Raw genomic sequence first — 7,720 nt, forward strand, 5'->3', positions numbered from 1 at the left:
TATATGTTTGTCAAAACTCATCTAGTTGTACACTTAAAATCAGTGAATTTTATTGCATGTGAGTTATATCTCAATAAAACTGATTTTTTAAATGTAAAAAAAAAAAAGGTCTGTATTAATTCAACAGGTACAATAATCACAGCTGCCATTTATCATGTGCCTTCATTATCCCATTTTCTCTTCACAACAGCCCTATAAGAGAGGGGGTCTATCTGCTTTTTACAAATGAGGGAACTGAGGTCTAGAGAAGTTCAAAATTTGCCCAAGTTTACCAGCTGGTAAATCGAGAAACCTGGATTTGGTCCAGGATATTTATGTTTCCAAAGTCCTTGTCCTTTTTAGGTCCAACTCGTTCATTCAACACATATTGGCTGGGGATCTGTGTGCATAATGTAAGAATAAGACCCTGAGAAATTTAAACGATAGGAAGGACAGGTCCCCTTGAAGCTCTCCTTGAGGAGACAGAACACCTATCAAGAATAGCCAGTAAGAACAGGGCTACTACTGGGAAATAACAGAGCCACAAGTCACCGGAATTCCCTTGTTTAAGATCCAGAGACTCCTAGGTCTCTTACTTCTCAACCTAAGTTCAGTTCCTCTAAAACAAAAGGACATATTAAACAATTTGTCCCTACTCTACAATAGTTGACATGGAGTTTTATTGAGTTTTACTTACTTTGAGTGACCCCTGGGATCTTACCTATTGAATCTTAATGAGGAATGATGAAGGAAACAGTATCGTTAGGAATATTCTGTGAGCATTCAAGTGAACCTGGGGATATGCTGAATTCACCTGTCTTTAAAAGAGACAGCAAAGCCTGTCTCCTAGGAGCTGTCCCCAGAAGGACAAGTTAGGATGGCTGGGGACACGGCCTTTGTGTGTACTCTAGTCTACACTCTAATGTGTGGTAGATACTTTCCCTCAAGTATTTTTATGCATTTTGTTAACTTCCCCTGCCTTTTGCCATTTTGTCTGTTTTGAGTGAGGGGCTTTGAGAAAACTGAGTGAAAATAAGGGAAGGACCCGCGATGAACCGGGGCGGAGGAATGGGAGGCCGTTCGCTGAGCCTCAAAGGGCTCTGGGCCCTGTCACTGTACCTGAAGCTAACTTTTCTGATCTCCAAAACAGCGAGTTGAACCAAATGCTTACTCAAATCCCGTCAAACATCAACATTTGGATTCTCTGGAGGCTGAAGGACTAGCTGATGACCAAGGACTACTGACCCTCAATTTTAGAGGCACAATTTCTGGAAGTGGCTCAGAGATACTGCTCCTCCTTTTCTGCCCAGGAAACTGAGGCAGTGAGTTAGGGCCAGTCTCTCCTGTATCAACTGCTGCCACGTTCCAATCCATGGTAAGTCAGCCACCGTCTGTTCAAAACAACCAGAAAAGCAGTTCTGGCAGCAGGGTAGGAAAACAAGTGTCAGGATGACTAACCACAGCCTCAGAGAAGCAGAAGATGGCTTTTGACAGATAAAACTGAATTATAATTTTGAGATATTAGATGCCTTTTTGTTCATGCCCTGATCCAGAAAGAGATTGCAACCGTTCTCCCCAGCTGTACAGACATCAGTCAACTTGCACTTAAAAGGAATTTTACTAGCAATTGATATTAGAGGTCAGGAACACATTATGTCCTTATCTAGCAATCAGTCCCAGTTCTGGTACGATATTCTGCCATTAGAGCAAGAAGCCAGCGTTCTCCCATGAAGCACACCCAGAAGAGCACCGGGGGTGTTACTTAGGATTATTAACTTCCTCTTCCTTTCATTGTTTTATCGCTCTGAAATGGGGGGGTTTCAAGAAAATTGGGCAAAAGCATTCTTAGACTATTTTAGCTCTGCTTCCACCCTGAACATTCCTCTGAGACAAGTCTCTGGTTATTTCCCAAAGGTGGAGCCCACTTCCTCAAAATGCAATGTCAGGGACTCCCATTTAAGTTACAAGGGTAGGGTTGCCAGATTACATACAGGACAGTATTAGTAAGTCTCAAGTGTTGGGATACAAATATAGTATAAGTATATCCTAAGTATTGCAGGGCATACTTATACTAAGAAAGTATTTGTCTGAAATTCAAATTAAACTGTGCATCCTGTATTTTATTTGCTAAGTCAGTCAACCCCATACATGATGGGTAAGGCAAGTTACACATGAGTGACATGGGACTAAAAGCGAGTGCTGCGGGCTGTGGCACTGGGATACATGTCCCACAGGGCATTTACATACAATTTTTTAAAAACACTTTTGTGCTTTTTGTGAGGCAACAAAACATGTCTGCAGCTTGATTTGGCCTGTGGACCACCAATTTCCAATCTTGGCTTGTTGGAGAGCTCTGAATATCAGAAAATGTTCCTTACACCCAGTCAAAATCTGCTCCCTGTAACTAACTGTCAGCCCTCAATCCTAGTTCTGCCTTCCATCTAGTTCTGCCTTCCCAAGATAACCCTTTAGATATTTGAAGATCCCTCCCTGTTTGCCTGCATGCTCTCATTTCTAGGCTGAACAATTCCTAGTCCTTCCATTGTTTCTCTCTGGACATGGTTGGCTCCCAGTCTCCTCACCACATGGGTGCCTCTCTTCTGTGCTGATCGCAGATTGGCTTTTCCCCGCTGTCCTGGCTACAGTCTGATCAGTGCAGACTACATCTGGAGGGTTGTGTTAGTTCTTTCACCCTCCTTTCTCAGATCTATACTATTCTTGACCAAGCTCAGCTCTCCTTGTTCCCTCCTACCAGCCCTGATATGAGCCTGATCACACTTCCCTAAGAACTGGCATTTCAGCTCAAGGGCTAGAGAGTTCCTTTCCCCACTGAAGAGTTAGAAATGGGTTCAAATCCTGCCACTTTCACATGTTAGAGAAGTCATATAATCTAATATATATAATGTCAATTTCCTTATTTGTAAAATATAACTTTGTGGGCATTAAAATGAGATAATATATGAAAAATACAGAGCATATATTATTTGTAGTAGTTATATCCTATGACTATAGAATCCTATGTGAACCCTGAACAGCAAATACAGTACTGAACTACTTTTTCCTAAAGGAAATATAGGGTTGGGTTCCTGTGAGCCTCTGGTCACAACATTCTTGTCAACTAATCAATACATAACCTTTTGTTGACGTGTATTTCTGTTTAGAGACCTTATTTAATATACATTGTTGATTCATTAACCTTGAACTCATAGCTAACTCATACCTGAAGGAAGACTATATAACACACATTTTCTCTGTAAGGCACATCGCAGCCTTCTTGTGCTTGGGAACACTGGACAGCACTTTAGCACTGCCTTTGTGGGTTAGTTTATACAGTGAAATCATGAACCAAAGGAAAATAATGCAGAAAACATTGCACTAAATACTGCAAAAAGGACTCTTGTTTACAGTATGAGAGCTGAAACAAGAAGGCAGAGGGTTTATTCTACCTCAACTGGGAACGTGCACACTGGGCGACAAATTTTTTGCTGCCGTGCTCATGTCCAGGAATGACCTCAAAAGCACCATGAGCAGTGATGTGGGAATTACAAATAACTTTTAGTGAGTAGGTGAATTCACAAATACAGAATCTGTGAATGACGAAGATCGACTGCACTTCCCACCGTGGCCAACATGCTGGTACCATCTCCTAGATCTTAAATACCTCTGTTATCAAGCTGCTCTGTTTTCTGGGTTTTGTTATTTTACTTGTTTAGCCTTTTCATACCTCTTTCTAATGCCCCAGTTGTTTTCAGAAAAGCATCGCGGCATTTTTGGCAGATGCTTCATAGTCGGGCAGAAATACGTAAGAATCACCCAACCCATCCTGCTGCCTTGAAAAAGAGCCACCGTCCACGGGAGGCTGGTTTCCCTTAGTTCTCCTATCTGCCTCCCTCCTGGTTCTGGCTCCCACCAGTCCCAGGGCCAGCAGGGTCGCCCCAAGACCTCACACACACACACACACCCTGTTTTCTCACTTCCTCTCAGCCTCTCTTATTTGGGGTCGCTTAGGCAACAGAGGGCAGTGAATCACCAAGCTTTCTTTTCAGCCCTTTGCCTGATTAGCCTTTGGTACATCTGGAGAGAAGGATCCCTTCTATGCAGGGGAAACCACTCTGCCTGCAGGCACCTCCCACCTCTGCCTCTTCACTCAAGCCTCAAACTTCAAAATCAGGGAACTGTATACCTGGAGGGGCTGGGGGCCTTCCCTTACACTGTAGCAACGGGGTGAGATGGGCTTACTAACCCCAGTTTACAGACAAGGAACTCGGGCTCAGGGAGGCTGAACAACTTGTCCAAGGTCGCTGGTTCCAAAGTTCTGGTTCTTTCCACCGTACCATGTAGCTTCTGCTTCTCAACCTTCACGACACAGAACCAGGATAACTTGTCAGTCATAACATGAGCTATTTCTTTTTAAATAGCTTTATTGAGATATAATCCACATACCGTACAATTCACCGGTTTAAAATGTACAGCTCAATGGTTTTTAGTATATTCACAGATATGTGCAACCATCTCCACAGTCAGTTTTAGAGCATTTTTGTCACCTCAGAAAGAAACCCTGCATCCTTTAGGGATCACTGCTATTGTCCCTCAGCCCTGAGTGATCACCAGTCTACTTTCTGTATCTATGTATTTGCCTATTCTGGACATTTTGCCTAAAAGATATCATATAATATGAGGTCTTTTGTGACTGGCTTCTTTCACTTAACCAAATGTTTTCAAGATTCAGCCATGTTGTAGCAATGTACCCATGCTTCATTCCTTTTGATGGCCAAATAATATTCCATTGTGTGAATATTCCACATTTTGTTTATCCCTTCACCAGTTGATGAACATTTGAACAGTATTGCTATAAACGTTGGCGTGCAAGTTATTATGTGGACACATAGTTTCATTTCTCTTGAGTACATACCTAGCAGTGCAATCGCTGGGAGCATGAGCTATCTCTTCTCAAATGCTGGAAGCCTGTGGGGACTTGAAGCCACACAGACCTTGGTTCAATTCTAACTCTGCTACTTTCTAGCTGTAGGATTTCAGGCAAACACACCTCTTTCTTAGTCTTAGCCTCCTCATATGTAAGATAGAGATAATTACACCCACTTCCCAGTAGTTTTGCTGGCACTAGATGAGATAGTAAGGGGGAAATTCTTTGTCCAGGGAACGACCCAAAGGAGCAGGTACTCAATAAAGGCAGCTATTCTAAACTCTCTCCAAATATGGAATCCCTGCAGGAGGAGGCTTAAGAGGAGCCACCGATGCTGAAAAGGTTGGGAACAGTGGGCTGGTGGTCTCTTCAGCCCCTCCCCACTTTAATGACCAGTGACTTACGAGTCTGTGAGTGGCTATGAGATGGTGTCTGGGGAGCAGGTGGAGGGAAGGAGGGCGCGGTGGAGCGAGGTGGGGTCGGGGCCACAGGAGAGCAGAGAGCTCCGTGCCTCGGAGGGGAAGGAGAGCAGCTACTTGCACAGAAAGGGGAACGTGATCTCTCTCACTTCATTTCTGCCAGGCCTTGTGCTGCCCCCTCGGTCTTCTCTTATCTCCGCTAAAGGATCGCATTTCCTCTCACTTGCGCGAAATGGGTTCCTGTTTCCCCGGCGTCCACGTGGCCCTTTGTGAGTCAGCAGCCGCCGGGGCTCAGCACCCTGGTTGAGTGGTTCCGGAATTGATGAGCTCCGAGGGAAAGGCTGCCAGCACTTTGTCCCCTGGGAGCGCGGTGGGCACAGATTTGTTCCCATTGTTCCCGCCCCGCCTCCCTGAATAGGCCGCATTAGCCGGCGCGCTGACTGGGGCCGGACAAGGGGGTCCCGGCTGGGGTGCTGACCTCGGCACTTCTCAGCACACCCGCACGCTATGCCGAGCTCACGGGGAAGCGGATGACCCTGGCTTGGCGGGTCCTCCGGACAGCGAGAGAAATCTTTAGATTGTGTTCCGGTGAGCGGGGGAGGCGAAGGGGGCTTCCCGCAGGTTGGTTATAAACTAGAAACAAAAGTATCTCGACCACTAACAAGCTCCGGGGGCCTCCTCTAAAGGCCAGGGGTCCTTGCAGTGGGGAGGGATTCGATTTTCACACCACGCTGGCTGTGTCACACAGCCGTTCAGCAGAAGCTGCTATAGGTGCTATGTAGGCAGGTGCTAGTCCTACATAGTGTTTACAGGGCTCTTTCACGTGCAATTCCACACGTGCCGCTAACCATGGGTTATGTGAGAAGAAGACAGTTATTGTTATTCCCATTTTACATGTGAATAAACTGAGTCCCTGAAGGGCTGTGTGAATGTGGGGGTCATTTACAGAGTTCTTGGGCTCCCATAGTCAACAGCAGCCCTTTGGTGTGACAGGTTCATGCCAAAAGTCTCTCCCGTGATATGACAATTTTGAAAAAGTCCTTTCTCTCATTTTTATCACACGTAGAACACATACTTTCAGAGTAGATGGCTCCTGTGCTTTCATGTAATGTTAGTGAAATCCAAGTGAGCATGGGAGTGCTGGGCTGGGGAGGAATGTGCGAGTGTCTGTGAGTGTGCATCAGAAAGACAAACAGAAGCACTTTCTGTTTATCCATCGTTTTGTGTTAGCTTCTTCCTTTCTGCCCTCCATTCTTCTGGTTTCTAGTTGGGCCCTGCCACAAAAGAATGACACATCTGGCAGGTCTGTTAAGCAAAACGGAGGTTTGATGGCTTATCCTTCAGGTATACTCCCTTTTAAGCAAATCCAATCCACGAAAAGTTTGAAATGTGCAAAACAAATAAATCAGGAAGAATATTAACTTTAAAGTGACTACGTATGGGAGTCTTTAAAAAATTCACATTTAAAATTTCAGCAAAAATTCAATGCTCACAGAACGCTTACTATCAAAGAATTTGTGTAAGTGAGAATCTATTGGGTGGTAGAAGTTGAGGTACCCAGACTTATCAAAGGAGATGCTCTCAGCCATGACAGTCTCGTGCCATTCTCACACCCTGGAGAGAGGACCCTTTCCCTGCCTCGGGGCCCGTGCTTAGGAGGATTCTACATATCACAAACTCCAAAATATAGAATGTTTTCTGTCTTTCTGTCTAAATCTGTCTCCCGCTGTCTCTGTCTCTGTCCATCTGTCTTCCTCTGGTTTGATAACCAATTGAATGAAGAGGAATTACAGGAGAGGGTCACTTGGGCTGAAATGGACCCCGTAGACCAAGGAAGAGGTAGAAAACCACAGCCTCTGTCCTGGGAAACCAGAGAAAGAGGGTCGGATTAATTTACTTATTTGGAGGTTAGCTTCATTAAATTCACTCTTTTAAAAAGTATTAGGTTTGATGAGTTTTGACAAATGTATGCAGCTGTGAAACCACCAGCACAATCAAGACATAGAATACTTTCATCACCCAGTCAAATCCCCTTAGGTTCCATTGCAGCTAATCCCCTCTGCCCTTCCTGCTCTGGCAACCACGGATCTGTCTTCTCTCCCCATAGCTCCTCTTTTCTAGAATGTCATAAAGGTGGAACCATGCAGTATGCAGCCTTCTGTGCCTGGCTTATTTTACTTAACATAAAATGCTTTTGAGATACATCTAAATTGTTGCATATAGTAGTTTTTTTCTTTTAATTACTGAGTGGATGTACCACATTTTTTTTTTTTTACCGTTTACCAGTTGAAGGAAATTGGGTTACTTCCAGAAGCCCTGCTTTGTTGACAGTCACTTCAAATCACGCAGAGTAGGTATATAGCCAGAGACGTTTCCACAAGATAACTATGCTCTTTCC

General features: G+C 44.5%; 1 pseudogene; it reads left to right on the top strand.

Annotated features, from left to right (window-relative positions):
• Positions 1–5,554: 5,554 nt before the first annotated feature.
• Positions 5,555–7,720, top strand: part of LOC103074763 (mitochondrial assembly of ribosomal large subunit protein 1 pseudogene) — an 8,538-nt pseudogene continuing 6,372 nt past the window's right edge.

Source organism: Lipotes vexillifer, unplaced genomic scaffold (genome assembly GCF_000442215.2).
Source record: "Lipotes vexillifer unplaced genomic scaffold, Lipotes_vexillifer_v1.1 scaffold513, whole genome shotgun sequence".
Lineage (NCBI taxonomy): Eukaryota > Metazoa > Chordata > Mammalia > Artiodactyla > Lipotidae > Lipotes > Lipotes vexillifer.